Here is a 24,816-nt window from a genome sequence, read left to right as displayed (position 1 = left end):
CGGTCTGCAGGAAGGTAAAACCGGCTAAGTACATCCACTATCAGTCACCAACGGAGAGAAATCGCCATTTTGAAGTCCGTTTAGACAAAGAAGTCTCTAAGACAAATGGTGCTGGTATTTAAGATAGCAATAAAAGCATAAATCTCACAGGAGTGGGACCCGCCCGTATTAATCCTAGCTTGAAACAACTTTGCTTTGTCCTGGGGGGGGGGGGCTCGCCTGTCTGGGGCTGCAAAAAAAAGGCAGCTGAGAAGAACTGGCTGGAGATAAAAGCTCCGCTCCCACTGGATCTAATCTCTGTCCACAGCCGAAAAAAAGAGAAAGGCTGTGGATTACGAATAGACCCTAGCACACAGAGCTACTCCCTGCCCCTTTCTTAGCCAAAAAGGGGTGATCATGGCGCATGCGTGAGAATGGGAATGGCCGCCGAGTTTCAACGCTCCGGCTACTGAGAAATAATAGCGATAGATTCCAGGCGACTAGGACCCCGAACATGACAACGGAGGGGTCCTTGCAAGAGATCAACATTCGGGCTTCCCGGGGAGGTAATTATTTGAGGAGGGGGCTGCCTTCGGGTGGCCCCTGGACGGTATTACCTCCCTCGGTGATTTTTTCGAACAGCTGGGCGGCGGCGGTGGCGGCGTTGCGCGAGCGGCGGCGGCTTCGGCCCCGCTGCCTTAGGAGGCTGCCCCGCTACCCTGGGAGGCTTGATTTGTGCCCTGAACAGAGGGTAGGGAACTGTATGGAAGTGCCTGTTTGGACTGGAGGACTGGCTCTCTACCCCCACCGCAACTTTGTTGCTCTGTACTGCGGCCCTGCTGATTGCTTCCTTTCCCCCTGGCACGGCATCCTTTTTGTGTTTTGCCGTTGCTTCCACTGGGCTCTGCAACGTTTTACTTATCATCTATCCACCTGGACTGTGATCCCAGGATTTCAACGACAGGCTCTTTGTTGTGTTGGGTATCATCTGTTGCTGCTGCTGCCTCAGGAGGGCCACGTTAGGCAAAATCGTCCACCGGACCATTCTGTATTGGACGCCATTGCTCCGGAAAGGCAGCGTATGTGGACCTCAGACTCCCCCCAGTGGCCATTACTGGCACTTCCTCCATCCTTTGGCTGGTCTCATCATTTTTACCATCTTTATCATCTTTACCGCCTCTTTAATTACCATCTACCCACCCCTCCTATAATTACATCTACAATTACATCTGTTGGGCTTCTTCACGTACGAACAAATTGTACCCATCTGGTTAATATTGCCCCTCGTCGTCCCAGGGAAACCATCTCAACTACCCAGACTCTGCCTTCACTGACATTATTGACAAACCGGACTTTAACATCTTTGACGATTTCTTTTAATCGCCTGGACTTTTGGGACCTTCCCAACTACGTAAGAAGGGAAGAAATGCTACCTCCCCTTCTATATATATTCTTTTATAAGATCTACGCACGCTGCGCAAATTTTTAAATGGTATGGTGAGTGCATGTGATTGTATGTGTGAACTGGATGATCCCACTTTTATTATTCCATGATTGTTGTATTTTTTATGTGTTTTTAATTATTTCGTGGGGATTGCTTGAGTGTATAAATGAGTGTGCTTGATTCGGAGGACCTGCCGGGAATTGCGGGGGCTATGGGGGTGGTTGAGGGGACTAAAGACACGGGAGAGGGTCGGGGTATTGCGGTCGTAACAGGGAGGGGCAGATACGGCGGGGACTTTAGGGCAGGCCATTACCGGGGAAGGAGGGTTCGCTACATCACAGAGATCCCTCCTTCCGGCCCTAGGAGTCCCACTCCAAGACCAGATGGCGCAAGTAGTCAGGACCCTGGTCTCAGGCTGTTGTCGCTAAATGCCAGGTCTGTTGTACATAAAGCACCTCTCGTCCGGGACTTAATTTTAGACGAGAGGGCAGACCTGGCATGTATTACTGAGACCTGGCTGGGCCCAGAGGGAGGAGTCCCCCTTGTAGAACTGTGCCCAGAAGGATTTCAGGTGCTACATCAGCCGAGAGCCCAGGGAAGGGGTGGGGGTGTGGCCGTTGTCATCCGGGAGTCGTTAGTTCCTCGTAGGGTCCCTGCTCCGGAGATTGTCGGGTGTGAGTCCTTGCTGTTAAAGTTGGACCTCAAGGGTCAAGTGGGTTTGCTGCTAACGTACCTGCCTCCCAACAGCGTTGCAGCAGCCCTCCCCTCGCTCCTCGAGTCGGTAGCCGAGCTGGCAATTGAGTTCCCTAGGTTGATGGTCCTGGGGGACTTTAATTTGCCGTCGCTCGGTGAAAACTCTGATGGGGCGCAGGAGTTCATGGCTTCCATGACAGCCATGGGCTTGGCTCAAGTAATCCGAGGCCCAACCCATTCAGCGGGACACATGCTTGACCTCGTATTTCTCTCGGAGCAGTGGATGTGTGATCTTGGTCTGAGGGGGAGTGACATCATACCCCTGTCGTGGTCAGACCATTGCCTACTGAGGCTCGACTTCCGGAGGCCAAACCCCCACTGTAGGGAGGAGGAACCGACCAGGTGGTTCCGCCCCAGGCGTCTTATGGAGCCAGCAAGGTTCCAGACAGAGCTTGGGGTTATTCCTGACACTTTCGCCCACAGTCCGGCAGAGACTCTGGCTGCTGCGTGGCACTTGGCAGCGTCAGAGGCCCTCGACCGGATTGCGCCACTGCGGCCCCTCCGAGGCGGCGGATCCCGGAGACCCCCTTGGTTCACCGAGGAGCTCCGGGAGATGAAGCGCCGGAGGAGATGCCTAGAGCACCGTTGGAGGTCCGATAAGTCCGCATCGAACCGAGCAATGGTAACCACCTGCACCAGGGAATATACTAGGGCACTTAGGGCAGCTAAAAGATCACATATAGCCTCCCTGGTCGCATCCGCTGAGTCCCGTCCAGCCGCCCTGTTTAGGATAACCCGCTCCCTATTGAACAAAAGGGAGACGGGGGAACCCTTGCAGGGCAGAGCTGAAGAATATGCCCAATTCTTAGCGGACAAAATTGCTCGGTTTCGGACGGACTTGGACTCCACACCTGCAGTTCCAGCCGAGGCACAGGGGGACCAAGTAGAACAGCTCTGGGTTGAGTTTCAGGAGGTTACCCCCGGGGATGTGGACAAGGCCATGAGAGCTGTGAGTTCCTCCACCTGTGTCCTGGATCCGTGTCCCTCATGGCTGGTTTCTAACTGCAGTGAGGTGACACGAGGCTGGATCCAGGCGGTTGTAACCGCCTCCCTTCGGGAGGGGAACTTCCCCGCCGCACTGAAAGCGGCGGTGGTGAGACCCCTCCTGAAGAAACCATCCTTGGATCCAGCTGTCCTTAACAACTATCGCCCGGTCTCCAACCTCCCCTTTCTGGGGAAGGTTGTTGAGAAGGTGGTGGCCTTCCAGCTCCAACGGTCCTTGGAGGAAGCAGACTATCTAGACCCCTTCCAGTCAGGCTTCAGACCCGGTTACAGCACGGAAACTGCTTTGGTCGCATTGATGGATGATCTTTGGAGAGCCAGAGATGAAGGACATCCCTCCATCCTGGTCCTCCTTGACCTCTCAGCGGCTTTCGATACCATCGACCATGGTATCCTTCTGCGACGACTGCGGGAGGTGGGAGTGGGGGGCACCGTGTTACGGTGGTTCTCCTCCTACCTCTCGGACAGGTCGCAGTCGGTGTTAGTGGGAGGGCAGAGATCGTCCCCAAGGCCCCTAAAATATGGGGTGCCGCAGGGTTCGGTCTTATCCCCCCTACTATTTAACATCTACATGAAACCGCTGGGAGAGATCATCCGTAGGCACGGGATCAGATACCATCAATATGCGGACGATACTCAATTGTATCTGTCCGCCCCGTGCCAAATCAATGAAGCGGTTGACGTGATGGACCGGGGGCTTGAAGCCGTCATGGACTGGATGAGGATTAACAAGCTTGTGCTCAACCCGGAAAAGACCGAGTGGCTGTTGTGTTTTCCTCCCAAAGATTTGGCCAATAATCCAACACTCAGGCTGGGGGGTCAAATTTTACACCCCTCAGAGAGGGTCCGCAACTTGGGAGTCCTCCTGGATCCACAGCTGTCATTCGACCATCATATAGCGGCTGTGACCAGGGGGGCATTCGCCCAGGTACGCCTGGTGCGCCAGTTGCGACCCTACCTGAACCGGGAGGCCCTCACAACAGTCACTCGGGCCCTTGTGACCTCTAGGCTGGAATACTGCAACGTGCTCTACATGGGGCTGCCCTTGAGGAGCATCCGGCGACTTCAGCTAGTACAGAACGCAGCCGCGCGAGTGATTGCGGGTGCACCCCGATTCACCCGCATTACACCTATCCTCCGCGAGTTGCGCTGGCTACCTGTCGATCTCCGGATGCGCTTCAAGGTGCTATTGATCACCCATAAAGCCCTACATGGCAGTGGATCTGGATACTTGAGAGACCGCCTTCTGCCAATTACCTCCCTACGACCTGTAAGATCCCATAGATTAGGCCTCCTCCGCATTCCATCGGCCAGCCAGTGTCGGCTGGCAACCACAAGGAGGAGGGCCTTCTCAGCAGTAGCCCCGACCCTTTGGAACGAGCTCCCCGTGGAGATTCGTACCCTCTCCACCGTCCAGGCCTTCCGCACTGCCTTGAAGAACTGGCTCGCCCGTCAGGCCTGGGGATAAGGATTTCTACCCCGCCCGAATGTTGTATGCATGTTGCTCATTATTTTATTATGTGTTGTCTCAATGTTTTATTTCCCCTTTCCCTGGTTTTCTGTGAGCCGCCCTGAGTCCCCTCAGGGAAAAGGGCGGCCTACAAATGCAAATAAAACCTAAAACCTAAAAAACCTAAACCTTATTTAGATATACAGACCAGATCTCTGAGAGGAGCTCGGTTGAGCCCTCCTCGGCAACAGGCTCCGCCCCCCGGATCCCGCTGCTAGTATTTTGTTTCTAGTGTTCTCTTCCCACTAAAATTCACCTGTTCATTTACAACAATTACATTAACACCTTCCATGTGAATGGAAAATCCATTAATTTTGTTTGGGAACTCCTAAATGTGATTTCACACATCCCTGACCCCTGCTGCTATCTTTTGTTCACACACCGTCTGTCTCACAGAATTCCACATCAATTAACTCACAGGTTTACTAAGCGGAGTACTATATGCTAAAAAATGCAATTTCACTGGCACGAACAGAGAAAATAAGAAGCAATATGTCCTATGGTTATTTTTTTTTTTTTTTTTTGCTAAAGACTGAATCTTTTCCCGAATCTTGTCTGTGTTTCAACTCTCATTGGCCAAAAGGAGAGAGATCAATGATCAGGGTATTAACTTTGAATTAGAAATTAGAAAAAAAAACTCACTGTTTTTCTCTGGGAAAATCCAATAAACTCTGTTCCTTATTTTCCTTCCATAATAGTGATGAAAGAAATGTCCTTCTGGGTTCGGCTCCAAGTGGGGAAAAAGACACTGGAGACATGGAGGCTGCTTGGAAAGATGGTTTATTGTGGACAGGACCACATGGCTTTGGTCCTGAACAGAAAAGGGGATCACATGCTTCAATATTGGTGGAGAAGAAGAGAAGGGCCGAGAGAGGGGCTTGCTAGGCTTTTTATAACCTGTTCAGTCCCACCTCCCTGTTTCCTGTTCCTGTGTAAGAAATGTATTCTGATTGGTTGTCCGACTCCCATAGGGCCATGCCGGGGCAACTCTCTGGGCTGTGTTTTGAATCCAGGTTTAGTTGAGTTCTCAGATGCCATGTGGTCAGTTGAGTAAAGGGCCTTTGCTCCCATCCCCCTGGGCCTGCAGTGGAGAAGTCTTTATTATGTAAAAGGGACTAGCTTGGCCTTCTTAATGGCCTATTAACAGTGGGGATGGGCAGGAAGCTACAGGGAACTATTCTGTCTTTTAAAACATGTTTCTTTCTTTTCATATCCAGAGAAATATTCTGCCTTTTCAATATTTCCTAGGATATTTCATTTTTCTGGGAGAGGGCTGGATGATAACTTCCCACAATAGTTTAGAAGTGAGCTATCTGGTACTGAATATTCCCCCCCCCCCCACCAAACCACAACAAAGGCCTTGGGGAAAAAGTTGTAGATGTGAAAGTTCTGCTTTGGGCATCTCTTTAGCAAAAAGGATTGTAAAATGCATGACTGCTTTTCTGTTCCCTTTAAAAGTAATCTGGATTAAGATCCTGGTACAAGGAGATTAACCTTTTTCATTTCCCCCAATTTTCTAGTGAAGATTATTCCCTTGAAGTATCTTTTTATGTATACATGTGTTTCCCCTAATCCAGGCAATCAGTACTTCTGAGGACCAATCTTCATGATAAAAGGGAGAAAGATTTAAAACCCTTATCTAGAGCAAGGATAATCCTAATTTAGAATGCCCAATTATTAGGTGGTCAGGCAGAAAGTTTTAAAATTTAAAATTTGGTGGATTGCTTGCTCTAGACATAGAATGGCTGCCGTATTGCTACTATTGCAATAGAACAGAGAAACACTAGCTGCTGAAAACAAGAAAAAGACAAGTAATTTTTGAAAGGTTTTGAATTAATGCAGGAAAATTGTGAGACTATATCACTTATCTCATGGAAAGAAACATGCAATCTCATGCAATCAGGTTTCCATACAGCAATGGAAATTCCCATGCATACAATCAAATACTAGCATTTAAAGGATGGACAATATAATTCCTCCAGTTAACTGGGAGATCTAGATTATTTATTTTATTTGCATTCAGCCTTTATTATTTTTACAAATAACCCAAAACAGCAAACCTATCCAACACACCTTCCTGGTCCTATTTTCCCCACAGCAACAACCCTCCTGTGTGAGTTCAACTGAGAGATAACTGGCTTAAGGCCACCCAACTGGCTTTCATGGCTAAAGCCGAACCAGAACTCGTAGTCTCTCACTTTTAAGTTGGTGCCTAAACCACTAGTCCAGGGGTCGGCAACCTTAAACAATCGAAGAGCCATAAAGGTCCTAACTGGAAGCCCCCCATTCAATTCTGGAACTGACCAGAAGTCCGGTTCCCCCACCATAGAGTCTTCTCCTAGCGCGGCATCCTTTTTCTTCTACCTGTCCTAACCGAGAAAGTCCTATCAATTATGGAGCTGACTGGTGATAGGGAGCTGCCGCAGAGGGATAAAAGAACCATCTGTGGCTCCAGAGCTGTGGGTTGCTGACCTCCTGCACTAGTCCAAATTACACCTATCAATCTTAGCCACTTATACTTAATAATCATAACTGTGGATTCCTTTAGGTTGCCATGACTTCTGTTGTAAAATCAAAACAAATGTCATTCCTGTTCTTCCCTTTTCCAGCATGACATTTCACACTTTGCTTTCACTTTTCCATTCCTAAAATAGTAGTCAAATCAAAACTGTCAACCTGGACAAGACAGGAAATCATCTAAGCCTCTATACTTTGCAGTATCATTATGACTACAGAAATTTAAAGTACTTTGCATTCACGCTTCTGCTATGTGTAAAAAAAATATTATATTTATTTTAAAGCAAAAATGTAGGCACAGAGACAAGTTCAAATGCCACCCATGACCATAAAATGCAGAGAAGACTTATCACAGGTAGGAATTAAAGTTCCTGTCTCAACTAGCAGTAATCCTGGTAGGGTGGCTTATTTGCCACATCACCTTCAACTGACCCTTTCAGCCCCTATAATTCTGGCTCCAAGGGCAACCTTGAATTGTTTCATTGAGTTAAAAAAGAACATCAAGACCCAAAGTCCACCCAGGGAGCATCCTATTTCTCACAGTGGCCAATCAGAGGCTCCTAGAAGCTGACAACAGCCCTAAAGACAACCAGCTTTCCTCCTCCCCTCAGACTTTTAAGTAATTTATGCACATAGCAAGACAACAGAGTCCTTATCAAGAGCTTAAACAAATTCCAACAGCTAGTAGCAATTAAGGAACTCCTTGTCCTGCTACAAGGAGTTCTCTCCTGGCAATCCCAATAACTATGCAGACAAGAACAATATTTTTGGAAATCTTGTCTGGCACCATGATACATGATAGCATTTGTCTGCTGCATTTTTATTAGCTCAAAGTCAGCAATGTGTTTTCCCCTGATAGCTGCCACTGAAAAGTGCTGAGCTCTCTTCTAAATTGCCATAGAAGAAGTCTCACTGTTATACAAGGCGCTTGACGTCGTGAGCCTCTTCGTGACATTGTAAGGAAACAATAGCCGGCACACCATAAGCAGGACCACATTCTTGTACCTTGTTTTTTTTTGGGGGGGGAGGGGGGGAAGAATTGTACAAGCTACAGCTTCTCCGGCAAACAGCAACACTACAACAGCAGCTGCAGCTGTAAGTATTTGCTCTTTAAAGTAACAGTATCCCCCGTTCTAAACCGCACATGGCAAGCCAAGCCGAATACCCTTGAAAAGCAATTACAACGCTGTAGTTTAAGCTAGCTAGCTTTATTTATTTTTCTTTCCCTGAAGCAAAGTAACCCAGGTTCTGGTGTATTAGTTAGTTAAAAGAACTAGTCTGTGGAACTACGGTAAATCCATGAGATAGCAATCTAGATTTCAACTTTTACGAAAGAAGCTACAAGAGAAAAAAGTAGTATTCCTGGCTTTAAAAAAAATGCAAACACATTCCCAACCCAAGGACAACAGAGAAAATCACTTACTGTACTCAGTTTTGCAGAGGTATTCAACACAAACATCTCCCTTCTTTGTCCAGCTGCCAAGTGTGAAAGCAAAAACGAGCAGCTGTTTCCTTCAAGCTGGGGCTGTGTCTCTTACTTAACTTAGTCACATGCACCCTTTGATAAATCTCTTGGTTGTGCCAAGAGGTCAGTCTCCAACAATCGTTCTTCTACCCCCATTTAAACAACAAACCACTTTCTTTTCTTAACATCAATCTTAGCAAAAACCATGTGAGCAGAACCTGTGCTACCCCTCAGAATTATAATTCAGAGGCAGACTTTACAAACCATAAACGTAAACTATAAATGTAAAATAGATAAGGCTCCTTATCTAAAGGTAGGACCAACTACGGTAGAAAATTAAAAAAAAACATTGCATTGTAGCTTAACCTGCACGTTTTGCTTTTCTATCTGATATTACAGTAATCCTGCCTCATTGATTCAGTTTGTGAACAGATTTCACCAAGACCTTACTAATTACATGATTTCTGACTTTTTTGGGGGGGGGGATTCCTTTAATCGACGCTCTTTTTATGGGCTAAGGAGCACCTTCATTATAATACATTTTAGTTTAGTTGGTTTTTAACAGCTAAAATTAAAACACATTGTCATTTAGCACAAAACTTACATATTTAAATACACTAAAAAAAAATCAGCCTCCCACAATTTCTTCAAAGTTTCTACTCTAGCAAAACACAAATTTGGGACCATCCCATTTTTGGTGACATCACTGTCAATCTCTTTCCTGGCAGGACACTGATTTTAAAAAGAAAGTTTTTAAAATCAGTGTGGCCTTAGCTGTAAAAATGCTCCCTCCTCTGAATAACCCTTCTTCAGTCCCCCGAGGCATTAGGAATTAGACTCCTGCAGGATTTTATATAGTTGTGACAGAGGTGGAATTCAGCAGGTTCTGACCAGAGGTGGTATTCAGCCAGTTCTGACAGCGTCTGGAGAACTTTCTGGAGAAATTTTGAGAGTGGAGAGGGAATGGGGATTTTGCAGTATCCTTCCCCTGCCACGTCCATAAAGCCACACCCACAGAAATGAGGGTAAAAATTTTTTAATCCCACCACTGGTTCTGACTAGTTCTGGAGAACTGGTAGTGGAAATTTTGAGTAGTTCAGAGAACTGGTAAATACCACCTTTCACTGCCCCCCCCATCTATTCTCTGCCTCCCAAGTCCCAGCTGATTGGGAAGGAATGGGGATTTTGCAGTATCCTTCCCCTGGAGTGCGGTGGGAATGGAGATTTTACAGCATCCTTTCCCTGCCACGCCCACCAAGCCATGCCACGTCCACACCACGCCCACAGGCTCACCATGCCATGCCATGCCCACAGAAGCGGTAGTATAAACAATTGAATCCTACCATTGGTTGTGTACTTGGACTGGAATTTTTAAAAAAGCACTTTTAATTCTGGGTGGTGTGCTTTAAGTATTCATTGAAATGTTCTTTCATGGAACATGCAAATTTTGTACAGGTTGATTTTCCTCTAATTAAAGTTAGTTTTCCATTATTGCTGGAACACTTCTTTTTGCATGTATAATATAGTAAGATGTTTTATCCTTTCAACTGTGTCTTAAAAAGAAAATGGGAGTCTGGGAAGAAGCCAGTTAATTTCACTGATACAATTCATAGATTAAATGGCAGGTGATTAATTAAGTAACTATTCAAAAATCCTATGATTAAAAAGGTTCCCCCCACCCACTCGTTAGAGAACCCCTTAAGAAAGGAGGTCAAAATGAAAGAAAGAATGATGACCATGAGCTTTTATTTTTGTAGCTGATTGTACTTCCAACTGAAAAACAATCTCTGATTCAGACTTGATGTGACAATTTTGCACATTCTCTACCTCTTATGGAAGGCGATGGGGAATCAACTACAAATGGGTTATCTGGATCCACTTCATTTAGGCTTCAGACCTGGTCATGGGGTAGAAATAGCACTGATTGCTCTGGTACAAGGTTTTTACTGGGACTTAGATGAGGGAATGCAGCCTTTGTGGTCCTTTTAGACTTTCAAGTGATCCTTTTAGTCCTTTTAGATTTCTCAATGCTGTTCAGTACTATCAACTATGGTATCCTACTATATGTTATAAGGGACAGAATTATTATTGGCCAGTAAATAACATGGCTTTCTTGTTGTTTCTTCCCCTACTGTCCTTCACTTACAGAAGGCACATATAGATGAAATGTTCAGGTTTTTTTTAAAGAAACCAATAGATTTTGGTACAGAAAGAGATAAAATATTGGAAGCTCTATTCTGCCCCAGCTATTTATTTGGCCACAACTCACCCCACTGCATATATTTCTGCCTCACCACTATACCCTCCTTGGAAGCCAGCCAAGTCACCCCCTCTTACTGCCTCCAAGCCTAATCCCATTAGAAGCCAGAAGAGTGTAGGGTTACCATGTTTGAGCTACAACAATCTAAGAGGCATCATTTGACAGCTAAGGGTTTCAGAACACCTGAGCCTTTGCTGCCATCCAAGGGTTGATTGGAGTTTTGCAATCCAGGATGGAGCTCTGCATCAGAGATAATAAAGCAGGGCAAAAGTTGAGTCCTAGAGACTGGAGGTATATGGAGAGCAGATGTTAAAACAATCCAGTCTATCCAGCATCTGAGCACTGTATTTGGTAACTGAGCAGTGTGGTATGATACCCATAATAGACTGGACTCATTTCATCTATTGTAAAATACAGATAGTTGTCGATTTACAACAGTTCATTTAGTGACCATTCGAAGTTACAACGGCACTGAAAAAAGTGACTTATGACCATTTTTCATATATGACCACTGCAGCATCCCCATAGTTATGTGATCAGAATTCAGATGTTGGTTTCATATTTATGATGGTTGCAGTGTCCTGGGGTCCTATGATCCCCTATTGTGACTTCTGGCAAGCAAAGTCAATGGGAAAGTCAGATTCACTTAAAAACGGTGTTACTAATTTAACAGCTGCAGTGATTTACTTAACAGTTGTGGCAAGAAAAGTGGGCAGAACTCACTTAACAAATTTCTCGCTTAGCAACATAAATTTTGGGTTCAATTGTGGTTGTAGGTTGAGGAGTACCTGTAATAATAAAGGAAAACTTTTGTAAAACTGTCTTAGAGTCTTGAAAACTGTTGAATGGAAAGCAGAGCTTAGGAATAGATGACAAAAAAAGATACATAAGCTTCCCCTATATTTATCATGTCAGAAATAGACACTTCCCTCAATGCCAGCTGAATAAGGTTTCTCCAACACACACAGGTAAGAAAAATGGAATGTTTATTCTGAATTAAATGGTGTAAATGGTAACTTAAGGAAAACAGGAACAAAGATTGCAACTGTATTTACAGGTTAGAAAAGCTAAAGAAGCTCAGAAGTATAAATAGACAGTGTTTGTTTATACTGTATAGAATTCTATCCTTTGCATAGAAAATATGGTAGATGTTTATTGAATTTCTGTACCCGACTGGCTCTTGTACATAACAATCTTCTTAACACCTATGCTGATCTATCCAAACATGTTCATATTATATTTAAAATGTACTATTTTGAGCTCCCCGGGGAACTGCCATTTTTGAATCGTTTCACTTCCTGATTAGGAGTGAGAAAAGATAACCTTTTTCCAGAGAACTCATAGAAAAATCTAGATTTTGAATTTGGAGCCTTTACAGATCTGATATTCAGAGGGGGGAAAAAGTCTTCAGCATTTTGGTTTTCATTTCATTTTTCCTTTCTGAAATCTGCTTTATGTATTGTGGTTTTAAAATGTGCTGTTATTTTATTCATTATATTTGTTAGATTTGCTTACTTTCTGCCAGAAGTATGGAAACCCAGGTTACTTGTTAAATGAACAAATATTGAAAATAAGTAAGATAGTTAATGACTTTGGTATGAGAAAATGGGGTCCATGTTTTGCATCCTATGGTACCTATATTAAAGTTTGCAAACAGAATAGATGAGAAGCTAGTTGGCATCATAATGCATTGTAGGAACTGTCTGAAATCTTAGTGAAAACATGAACAAATCCATGAAGTTTTCTTGGTAACATTATCAGAAGTGGCTTGCCATTGCTTTCTTCCTAGGGATGAGAGAGAGTGATTGTCCCATAAAAACCCAGCTATCTTTGTTCCTAACATAGGACCAGAACTCAGTTTCTCACTTTCTAGACTACTATATGAAATTGATCTTCGATATAACAATGCCACCAGGAGCTGCAGTGGCACAGTGGTTAGAGTGCAGGCTACTTCTACTGCCTGCTTGCAATTTGTCAGTTCAAATCTCACCAGGCTCAAGGTTGACTCAGCCTTCCATCCTTCCGAGGTTGGTAAAATGAGGACCCAGATTGTTGGGGGCAATATGCTGACTCTGTAAACTGCTTAGAGAGGGCTGTAAAGCACTGTAAAGTGGTATGTAGTTCTAAGTGCTATTGCTATCACATAATTTAACAATACTTTTTTATTGGCAGAGTCCCCACAATCTCTTAATCTGTTCTTGCCCAAATCAGTAGTATTTGGTACTTTGAGTTTATACTTCTAAATCTAGAAAATTTCAGGATACTTCAGAAAGCTTGTCTTCAGGCTAATAACAAAAATAATGGAATTTATTTCTCTACTAGTAGTAGTCTTCTTCAGAAGTAATTGTGGCTTTGTTTAATGAACAAATTTCTTCGTGAAAAATATATGTGCTTGATAAATTGCACCCACCCATCTCTCCCCTCTGGCTGAACATTTACCATGATGACTTCTTAGGACATTTTATTTTATTCTTCTTCAAAAAATGCAAATGACACATAGGTGCTGATAGAAAACACCTGAAAATCATCAGTTGGACAATGCCTTTATCAAGATCAACATGCATGCCACAAAATACAGACTTTAGAGTTTTCCTTCAGGCCTGAAGATAAAAAATCAAGAAGAAAAGAAGGAAGGAAGGAAGGAAGGAAGGAAGGAAGGAAGGAAGGGGAAAACAATATTGAAGTAGAAAATTAGGTTTCATTTCTACAATTATAAATTCTGCAATTAAGCTGAATTTTTGAAAATGCTAGATGCCATAAGAATCAGATTTACCCTGAAATTCTTATTTTTTCTCCAGAGGATCCAGGATGCAGAGTATTTTTGCATTTTTTAGGCAAAATGAACATCTGTAACACTTACAGAAACACAAATTCTGCTCATGTCCATTGTTAGCCTCAGTCTCACTGAAGATGCTAAGAACTCTCAGGTGGATTGGTGAAAAAAAGTGTCCCATCCATCATTTTCCCAAGCTGAGAAGAATTGGAGAGGCAAAGCAACAATGTGGGATGAAGGCAGAAAAAGTTAGGATTACCTTTATAGAGGATTGCCTTCTATGTGTAAGACTTTGAAAGGCTAAGTAACCCTTTACACATTAAGTTCCACCAGTAGGAAGAACAGCAGAGGTAAGTCAGGCACAAATCAAGCATTTCTCTGATCCTCTGGTCACAGTTTTCACTGCTTTGGTAAGGTGTATTGCTTTTCTATTTATAGACATTACTCCCAAGTACAAGGATACCAGATCTGGGCCACAAAGATAGTAGCAAATAGTTGCCATTTCCTGGTGGTCATCCCAATGTTTGCAGCCTAGATTATGCAGCTTAGATTTATACACATAAGTGAATAGATGTACCTATGATATATGCCCGTATCACTTTTGTTTCCCTGTTTTAGACATGACTGCCTTGATGCAAAATGACAACAGAGAAAGGCCAAAGAATAATGAAAGAAATCGAGATCCAAAAGATCCATTTTCATGAAAATGGAAATGTCAGGTAGAGGGAGAAATCCTTCACAATAGCTGAGTATTCGGAGTTCTTTTGAGAAATAAAGCATAGACATAGGGTGGGTGGAAAAATGCTTTTTTTGTGATACAAAAGGAGTAAGGAATCATTACAAAATTGAACATTTTATGAACTGAATGGTGAGGTCCTGGAACTATTTTGGCTATGGACTTTATGGACAGAAGTCATAGAGCCTATTACAACTTCGATCAGTCCTAAGTGAGTGGATCTGCTAGCTAGAGATGATACAAAGCCAATCTGGAAAGTCTTCAGTCAGGGAAGGCTGATATTTGGGGAAAAGCATCATATCTTCATGAATTAATACAAGGAACCAATGAAATCTCAAAGCCTTCTGGACCTGCTGTTACATAGCAGGAGTATAATGGAGATGAAGAAGCTTTTGGAAGAAACACAGTAAGTTTAGTGCTGAGCTGAGTTAAATTTATCTCAAATATTTCATAATCTCAAATACAGCTGACCTATTTATTTTTCAGTTAATTCTTCCACTAGCTGAGGGACTGTCCACTGCAAGCTCTTAAGTAAATAACAAAGGCAGCTTTAGTTATATATCCTGCTAACAGTTACTGAAGAAAACATAAAAAGACTCATTGATAGCCGGCTTAAAAAGTATTTGCAAGAAATATGAGGGGGAAAGAGGGAAAAAAGGCCAAAGAATTTGTTTTATCATATTTGTATCACACCCATCTTCTACCTAAGATTTCAGCACAGCAAAATAAACTTACCTCATGTTATCTTCAACAATAACACCTTTTGAAATATGTTAAAGCACAAGTGATACAGACATTTGTGAGTAAAATAACAATTTGGTCCTGAGTTTCATTTTTTCAAAACCAATGTGTTCACCGAGGTGGCGCAATGGTTAAATGCAGCACTGCAGGCTACTTCAGCTGACTGCAGTTCTGCAGTTCGGCTGTTCAAATCTCACCGGCTCAGGGTTGACTCAGCCTTCCATCCTTCCGAGGTGGGTAAAATGAGAACCCGGATTGTTGTTGGGGGCAATATGCTGACTCTGTAAACCGCTTAGAGAGGGCTGAAAGCCCTTTGAAGCAGTATATAAGTCTAACTGCTATTGCTATTGCTATTGCTACCTCAACTTCCCCAACCGTTGCCTTCCAAATCCAGAAATGTTGGATTACAGCTCTCATCATCCTAAATGATATCAGGGCTCACTGGGATGATGTCACTTATTAGTCAACACATTCAGACAATAATTATGTTGGCTGAGGTGATGGATATTATAATCCAACATATCAGAAGGTTGCCAACATTGGCAATAATAATTCTTTTAACTACTATTATGGATGACAAGCTGGAAAAATTCAGCCTACGTGGCAACAACCAACTTGGTAAACTGCAGCATTATCTCTTAGTTCCTCTGCTGTACAGAAACAGAAACAATTTATAGACGCTTCCATATACACTGGCTGTTTTGAAAGCACTCAGGCAGAAAGTAATGCCAAGCCTGGGTCAAGGTTGAAGAGCCCTACAATGTATTCTGATCATTCTTCTTTTGGGAAGGACATTCCTACCCTTTAATTTCTCATTCAAATATCAAGAATCCCTCTCAGTGTTTCTTTCAGTTTGACCTTAACTGTATTCATTCTTCCATCTGTTCTTGGGGCGGGGGGAGGGGGTTAGTAACAATATACAGTAAAGAGGCCTTTGAACTATGGTGCTGGAGAAGACTTCTGTGAATCCCTTGGACTGCAAGATGATCAAACTGGTCAGTCCTAGAGGAGATGAACCCTGGCTGATCTTTAGAAGGGCAGATCCTGACGATGAAACTCAAATACTTGGGTCACCTAATGAGAAAGAAGGACTCACTGGAGAAGAGCCTAATGCTTGGAACAATTGAGGGCAAAAGAAGGAAATGACAGAGAATGAAGTGGCTGGATGGAGTCACTGAAGCAGTAGGTGTGAGTTTAAATGGATTCCAGAAGATGGTAGATGATAGGAAGGCTTGGAGGAATGTTGTCCATCGGGTCGCGATGGGCCGGACACAACTTCGCAACTAACAACAACATTAAAGGGGGCATATTTCTTTTCAATTTAATATTTAAATTTAATTCCATATTATTACATGGCTTACCTCAACATCAGACACCAATCTACTATATGGTTTAACAATCACCCCAGAATAGTTTAGCATTGCCCCCCCCCCCACATTGTGTCTGTACCAGACCCCACTATGGGTTATTCAACAAACTATTTTGTTTTTGTAAATTGTTGTTCTGGCACATTTTCACTGTAGTGTCATTCACACTTCTGAGTGCACAAATTATCCCCAAAGAGCACAGAGCATCCTAACTGGAATCTCACTTATCTGTGCTCTTATCACCTCTGATGTTAGTATTGTCTCCTGTAGTTGCTGCCTCTTTGAAGATATTTGCTTGGGCAAGAGGTCAGCTGATAAACATTAGAGATAAACATTCCTTGTAAGGATATACAGTATCTTTGTCCAAAGAGGAGAAGCAGAGCACAGCAGAGTTGAAAAGGCTTCTTATAAAAGTTGGGGTGATCTTGAAAATAGTAAAACTGGAATCAGGCTTCGTGGATAAGCAAAGTCTTTAAATCTGTCTGAATATCAATGACACTGAACGCAAAGCCAGAGGAATACTAAATTGCTCACAGCTACACCTTGGGATGAGTTGTTTATTGTGCGGTTCTCCCCCTCCCCAAACACCAAATAGCAGGATTTGTATTTTTATTGCTCTGGAGTAAGAATAATCAGAACAATCAGCTACTGTGGCCTTGGCTGTGGTAGGTGGAGAGAGGTGGGGAGTGGGGAGGGAGGGGGAGAGAGAGGGAGAAAGGGAGAGAAAAAGAGAGGAGAGAGGGAGAGAGAAAGAAGGTGAGAGCGTAGGAAATAGAAAGAGAGACAGGGAGAAAGGGAGAGAAAAGGTGGGAGGAAGGGGAGGGGGGAAGAATATTCACATGCTAGAACAACTTTCGTAAGAAGCTGAGATTGTGCTTCCTTTGATCCCTCCATTTGCTATGACAACTCAGGATCTTTCATCTCTGTTAGCACCTTGATGACATCTTGCTACACAGACTTGCCATTGAGAGTGGATCTTGGTGATCTGAATTTCAAATTGACCCTGCTTTTACCTACTAACTTTATTATATGCACCTTGTGCTAATTTGTATAGCTGCCCATCTCATATTCACTAGTAGCTTAGTAAAGACACAGAGTTTACTTTCTCTATGGTTAGATTCAGGAAGATAATAATAAACCATAGCCGGAGGCTAGCCTATTGTAAATCCACTATAGCAAAACTTAGTCACATTTCTTGAGTTCAGATGTGGTTGAATACCACATTATGCCATGTTTACTTGAGAGTTGGCCAAAATTGGTCTTGGGCTCACACATAGTCAGCCGTGCTTGAGAAAAGGAGAATAGTAACGTTTGCTCCTTTTTCTTATTAAGTTCTGTTTGCCAAGTTGAGTAGAAGTAGAATTTTAGTATGTATATATGTGTGAATGAATGAATGCATGTATGTATACATGCATGAATGTAATGTACCATTTAATCACATTTGTATATTGTATATTGTGTTAACTTTGTCTAGGGTTAGATTAAAAAAGGGACATGGTGGCTTAGTGGCTAAGATGCTGAGCTTGTCAATCAGAAAGGTTGGCAGTTTGGTGGTTCGAATCCCTAGCGCTGCATAACGGAGTGAGCTCCCATTAATTGTTCCAGCTTCTGCCAACCTAGCAGCTCGAAAACACATAAACATGCAAGTAGAAAAAATAGGACCCACCTTTGGTGGGAAGGTAACAGCATTCTGTGCACCTTCGGCATTTAGTCATGCTGACCACATGACCATGGAGATGTTTTTGGACAGCCCAGGTTCTTCGGCTTTGAAACGGAGATGAGCACCGCCCCCAAGAGTTGGGAACGACTAGCACATATGTGCATGGAGAACCTTTACCTTTACCTTAGGGTTAGATTCAGGAAGATAGTAATAAATCAAGACCTGAGGCTGGTCTGTTTGGGTTCAGATGTGGTTGGAAAAAACAAACAAACCCCAAACTCTTTCTGCTGTCCACATTAAAGGACAAATGGGGAGTAGTTGAATTATATAACTTACTAATGTTCTAAGGGAAAGAAAGGCAATATGTGCAACATTGTGAAATTTAATCTGACAGTGATGAGGAATTGAAGGCTAGAATATAACCCCTCAAAGAATTATAATGCAGATTTATCATAGAAAGGGAAAATGAAATCCTTTCCCTTTTCATGTAATTCTCCCTTCTTGGCTAACTTTAAATACGTGTGTGTGTGTGTTTGTGTGTGTGTGTGTGTGTGTGTAGACTAGATAATATGAAAAAGAGTGAATGTATTATAGAGGTATCTGCCCAGTTTTTAATGCCTATTTTAGTTATTTTATTTTACTGCCTATTTCAATGGGTTTCCTCCCTCGCTCTCAAATTATTAGCTATCACCTGCCCCCCTCCAGCCATTTTGACTTCACCTGTTGAAGACACCAAGTGCTTGGCTTTTTCAGAAGCATGTGATGACATAATGCCAGGTCAAATCTTACATGGGCTTCTTATATGCACAGGTTTAATGGTGGTCTTTTGAAGACTGCTGGATATTTTAGCATTCTTATTACTAAATTTGGCAATAACACTGAGATTTATATACTGCTTCAAAGTGCTTTACAGCACTTTCTGGCAATTTACAATGTCAGCATATTGCCCCCAACAATCTGAGCCCTCGTTTTACAGATCTTGGAAGGATAGAAGGCTGAGTCAACTTCGAGCTTTGTCAGGATTGAACTCCAGGCTGTGGGCAGAGTTTGCCTGCAATACTCCATCTTAACCACTGCACCACCAGAGCTCAGAGCAAATATGAGTTGAAAAGCTAGACGACTACTCTCAAGTACTGCTGGTGTTACTGATTGTGTCATCAATGAGCAAACTGCAAGTTTTCTGCTGCTTCTTCCAACATTGTGTCTAGCATGGCTAGACTTTTCATATTTCTATTGCTTTGTCCACAGGCTACCCCTGAGTGCTCATGGCCCATTGCTGGTAGTTGCCACTTACTAGCAGCAATGCCAGTCTTGTGGTAGGATCAGTCAAAGGTGGAGCTCACTCATGATCAGTCATCTCCTCCCTATGTGTGACTTGTGAACTGAACTATTTTTGGACTCTAGCATTCTTTCAGCAGAGCATTGAAATCCACTCCTCATTGTACAGCCTCTTGGTTAGGCAAAATAATAGGCAGCTAAACTAGTTATTGTCTATGTAGATTCTCAGTCATCCAGGTCATGGTTATCAATCAATTTGCTTAACTTGTTTTTCATGAAAACAGTAAAACATATCACTGAGGCAGAATAAGGATCAGATAATGAGGACAGCATAATTTATGCCAACATACTTTCCCATCACCTCACAGATTGGAAAGTAGCATTCCAATGCTGTCTGGCTGCAGCCAAAGAAAAAAGAAATGCAAACAAATATTTGGTGGGCATTCTGTTTCCTTGATGTTTAACCTTGGTAGGCTCTAATTTGTTGCTTGATCTTTGCTTAATCTTACCTTTCCCAAAATAATCCTCCACCCCACCCTCTATTTCCCTAGATAATCTGAATTGACGTCCTTTTGAAAGTGTGTGAAGCAGCTTCACTAACCTTTTAACACTTTTAGTTGCGGTCTTTTATACTAGAATGCCTTAGGAGATTTCTGAGTAAGTTTTTTTTCCCATATCTGTCCCTGGATTTCACTTAAAATATTTATATATTTATATTTAATTAGTTTGTATGCCGCCCACTCTCTAGAGACTCAGGGCGGCTTACAAGTAAAAAAGGGAAGTGGGAAATGCAGTCTAAAATGCTTTGCCTGGATTCAAAAACAGAAACTTAAGGACGTTGACAAAATAAACCTTCTTTAGACTCCCTTCTTTCTACTGAAGCAGCATGTTGAGGTACCTTTGAAATGTTTCTCCAGGGCAACATGAAGTGGTGTGAGAGAGGCCACTTCATGTATTTATTAAACTATTTTAAGTTTAATACATTTAAATTTAATTGAGAAACTTACACTTAATTGACGATGATGATGATGCCCAGGCTTAATTTATAATCATTCCCTTCTCCCCAGTAGTCCCTCTCCCATTTCATTCCTCTCTGTTCAGGTGAGGCTGGGGAGGGATGTTGCACAAGACAGTGGGGCCAAAAACATTCCTGTAGTTGAATCCTTCATTTATTCCATTACTCTCAATTTATCTTCTATGAATTCTTTACCTCTGACAAGGCTAAATGGTCCTTCTGTAATGCACTTTGCCCCTGATTGAATCCATACATATGCCTCAGTGCAATGAGACTGTGCAAAAGCTCAAGACCAGCCTGATTTGAATGGTGTTGAGTCTCTGTTGAGTAGTCTCATCCAACCTGACACCCTTCCAAGGTTGGACTATAATGTCCATGTTGCCAGCTAGTATGTCAGTAGTACTGCTGCTAAGGTTGATGGCATTTACAACCCTACACAGCTTAAGGGCAGTGAGTTGGGGAAGAGTGTGGCATGATTTTTTCAAAGAACATGCTTGTGCTCTAATCATATCTCGTAGGCTTTTATTGTTTATCTTTAGGATTTTCTCCTAAGTGGGCTTCCAAAAGAAAGTGGCTGCTGGATTTACTGCTATATAGTACCTTTCTAGTTCTGCTATTGCTGGACAAACAATGAGATTTAAGCAAATGTATGAATGAAAGCAATTCCGATATTACCAGGCAAGACATTTTAAAAATATCCAAGTGTGATTAAAAGCCGGCTATAAATAAACAAGCAGCTCTCATGTGAAGTGGTTTTGCTTAAAGGCATCTGGAGGACATGGTGGAAAGAAAAGCTTTCTCTAGATATGGCAGTAGAAAAATGCCTTGCAGGGCTCACACTGTAAGCAGAGATAACGTATGGACTCCACAAAAAACAAAGGCATGAATGTGAAGATGTGAAACACTTCATATTATCAGTGATGGGTGTGCAGGTGTAAAGCCTTGGAACTAAGTGTAGAGAAACAATAAAATATTTGATAATCTTGTTAGATGGTTAGGAGTTCAAGATAGCATGAAATAATACTTTTTCTCCAAAGACCCCTCAAGAAGAGCTGTGCTGATGTCAGCCCCACTAGGTAGATCAGAAAGAAATTCAATTTCACAAGAAGGCTGTAACTGAGATTGGCTGGAATAACAGAATCTTATAAGCCGCCTCCTCCTCCTCCTCCTCCTCCTCCTCCTCCTCCTCCTCCTCCTCCTCCTCCTCCTCCTCCTCCTTCTCCTTCTCCTCCACCCCCTACCTCTCCCACCATCCCTCCTCCTGGAGGCATCTGCTCTGAACTGCTTCCAAATGTTCCCTCATTGTTCTGGCCTTCAAAAATATTTTTGTCGCTTTTGCTGATCTAACGGTTCCTGCATATTTCTTTCAAGCTCACCTCTACACCACAGGATTAGCACTTTTATCAAAACCATAACAAAAGTGTTAAAACATAGCAACACAAACTTTCATACATGCATGCAATGTCACAACATGGGGGCACTGCGTGCATCACAATGGCAAATCCTGCTTTCACTATTTTCCCTGAAGGTTTTCTCTGCAGATGACGCTGCCTGCAAGGAAGACTGAGTTGAGAGACAGAGATTCACTCAAGGTGACTCAGTGAGATTCCCCAGATTCGAACCTGGGTTTCTTAGCTCATCTCCACATCATATTGTTTCCCAACCTCAATTACTCATGAAAAATGTGATACTAATCATTTTTACTATAAATTCTGTAGGGCAATCATCTTAATTCTCCTGTTTCTAGTAGGCAGCACCATATAGGAAGCCAATAAAAGTTTAGCTGTAGTTGACAAAGAGAAAATACAATAATTGTCACCTTGTAAACATCCTGACCCCCAAATAAATCTTGGAGTAACAAAAACTCCTTAATCTGTTCTCCAAAACATTTCTAGTAATCCCCCATTCACTACATCTATTGTAGTGTATGAATTATTTTATTTTATCTTGTTTATATGCAGTTGTAGATGTAAAAAAACCCCACTATTAAAATACAAAGTAGAGGGCACATGAACCTTGCTTAGAATAGGACTGGATTACAATCAGATCCAGAAACTTCTAACAGTAAACTAAGAATTCAGCAGTTTTTCTGGGAATGTTGGAATATTGAGAATTGCACATCTGTAACTTGTGTGCATTTGCTTAAACAGTTTGCAAAACAACTCATACCTCTGAGCAGTTGCTATGAAGGGAATTTCTTGCCTCCAAACATATTCTTCCCTTGTTACTTTTAAGGTTCTTTCAATACCCATAATGGCAAAATAACCACATATCCATTTTTTTACCAAACTCTCTAGTGTTTAAAGTAAGACTCTCTGGAACCCAAGATAAACTTCTCAGATGATTCCTCCAATGGTAAGACAGTTCTGTCAAGCCTCTCCTGCAGGTGGCAGAGATTGAGGGCAGAGGGACAGCCACATGGATGGTTTTTCCTTGCCCCATAAGGAACGCAGGAGAAGAACTGAGTCCCAATGTCAGGACTTCTGAAAATGCCATCATTTGATTGGACTTCTCCTGCCCATTTCCTTGATTCCAGATGATCCAATTGGTCAGAGGAGGAGAAGAGAGTTGAATACCCAGCTGCTGCCTCAGGAAGCAACTTCCTTAGAAATAGCAGTGGGGAGGGGGGAAGATAGTCAGCAGCAGCTTCTCCTCAGTTCTAAGTTGCTTCTCTCCTTGATTAGTTTCCACCCATTGCTTCTTGTTCTACCTTCAGGTGACTTGGAGAATAGTATGACTCCCTCTTCTTTGTGGCAACCCCTGAGATATTAGAACACTGCTATCATGTCTCCCCTAGTCCTTCTTTCTTTTAAGCTAGACATACCCAGTTCCTGCAACCGTTCTTCATATGTTTTAGTATCCAGTCCCCTAATCATCTTTGTTGCTCTTCTCTGCACTCTTTCTAGAGTCTCCACATCTTTTCTACATTGTGGCAACCAAAACTAACTGCAGTATTCCAAGTGTGGCCTTATATGGTGGTATTAACACTTCACGTGATCTTGATTCTGTCCCTCTGTTAATGCAGCCTAAAACTGTGTTGTCTTTTTTGGCAGCTGCTGCACACTGCTGGCTCATATTTAAATGGTTGTCCACTAGGACTCCAAGATCCCTCTCACAGTTACTACTATTGAGCAAGGTACCACCTATACTGTACCTGTGCATTTCGTTTTTGTTGTCTAAATGTAGAACTTTACACTCTTCACCATTGAATTTCATTTTATTAGATAGTGCCCAATGTTCAAGTTCTCCCTACTCTCTTCCTTCCACACTGTTCTTCTATTACTGTATAGCTTGTATGAGGGGCTCCACTTAATCAGATTGAAAGTGTGAGGTAAATACTGGGAAAGGAAACGAATCCCATCCATGCTTGCAAATACAGAGATAGCTATCCTTTTTTGTTTTCACTATTTGTATAGCCCTGGACTATCTAATCATGGTTTTACATTTCTATGTACCTGGGGGGGGGGGGAGAGAAACATGTCTATAGACTGATAGCAAGAGTGGGATACCAGTGGAGGTGGGGAACAAGAAATAGTCCACAGAGTCCAGGAGGCAGGAAGAGGTAGAGTTCTGACCAGTGGAAAACCAGCTTGCCCAACATAGTAAGCTTTCCATTTATTTTTTTCTATCATTTGAGCTCTATTGCAAATGAACCAGAGATACATCAGTTCAGCAGCAGTACACTTGTAGAAGATAGTACAGGGGCAGACTATTTCTGTAGCAGGGAACAGAGCCTGTATGGATGGGCCTTCAGACCAGCACACTAACCACCGTGCTTTTCATTTAATGAAAGGCCTGCTCTGTACAAAACCTTCACAGAAGTTGGCTTTAAAGGAGAAAATATAGAAATTCAGGAAGAATGGGGCTGATTTAACACTGTAAAGAGAACAGTTTGTTTGCTAATACGAAACACTAATACGTTTCCTGAAGCTGTTCTTTCCATAATTTGAATGACCTCATGAAGGCAGAATTCCCTTCAGCGTGTATGGTTTATATGCACCACAATTTCACTCAACAGGATTAGTGTAGGTCCGTGATGGCGAACCTATGGCATGCGTGTCCAAATTGGCACACAAAGCCATGCCACCTGGCACGTGTGGCCTTGCCTGTTTGTCTTCTGGGTTTCTGGTCTGCCTATACACGCGACAATCAGCTGTCCTTAGCTCGCACACCAGTGCTGAAAACCAGTGTTGCAAGCGCCAGCAGCTGATTGTTGGGTGCGCACGCGTGCCAGAACCTGGAAGTTCAGCTTTTCTGGAGCACAATCCCTTCATACGTGCGGCAGTGCTGAAAACCGGCCTATGCATTTGGGCTGG

The 24,816-nt window shown here is 42.9% G+C and overlaps 1 protein-coding gene across 2 annotated transcripts in view; it reads right to left on the bottom strand.

Moving 5' to 3' along the window:
• The window catches only part of RASGRP3 (RAS guanyl releasing protein 3), a 75,212-nt gene that overhangs the window by 40,215 nt on the left and 10,181 nt on the right, over window positions 1-24,816 (bottom strand). Inside the window, exon 1 of one of the 2 annotated variants that reach the window (XM_032216814.1) lies at window positions 8,629-8,713. The exons of the other annotated variant lie outside the window; for it this stretch is intronic. The gene's annotated coding sequence lies outside the window, so the exon portion shown is untranslated. Of the gene's footprint in view, window positions 1-8,628; window positions 8,714-24,816 lie in introns of those variants that run through there. 2 annotated transcript variants of the gene reach the window in all.

The sequence above is a fragment of the Thamnophis elegans genome, chromosome 4 (assembly GCF_009769535.1).
Source record: "Thamnophis elegans isolate rThaEle1 chromosome 4, rThaEle1.pri, whole genome shotgun sequence".
Lineage (NCBI taxonomy): Eukaryota > Metazoa > Chordata > Lepidosauria > Squamata > Colubridae > Thamnophis > Thamnophis elegans.
This window is presented reverse-complemented; position numbering and strand designations above follow the sequence as displayed.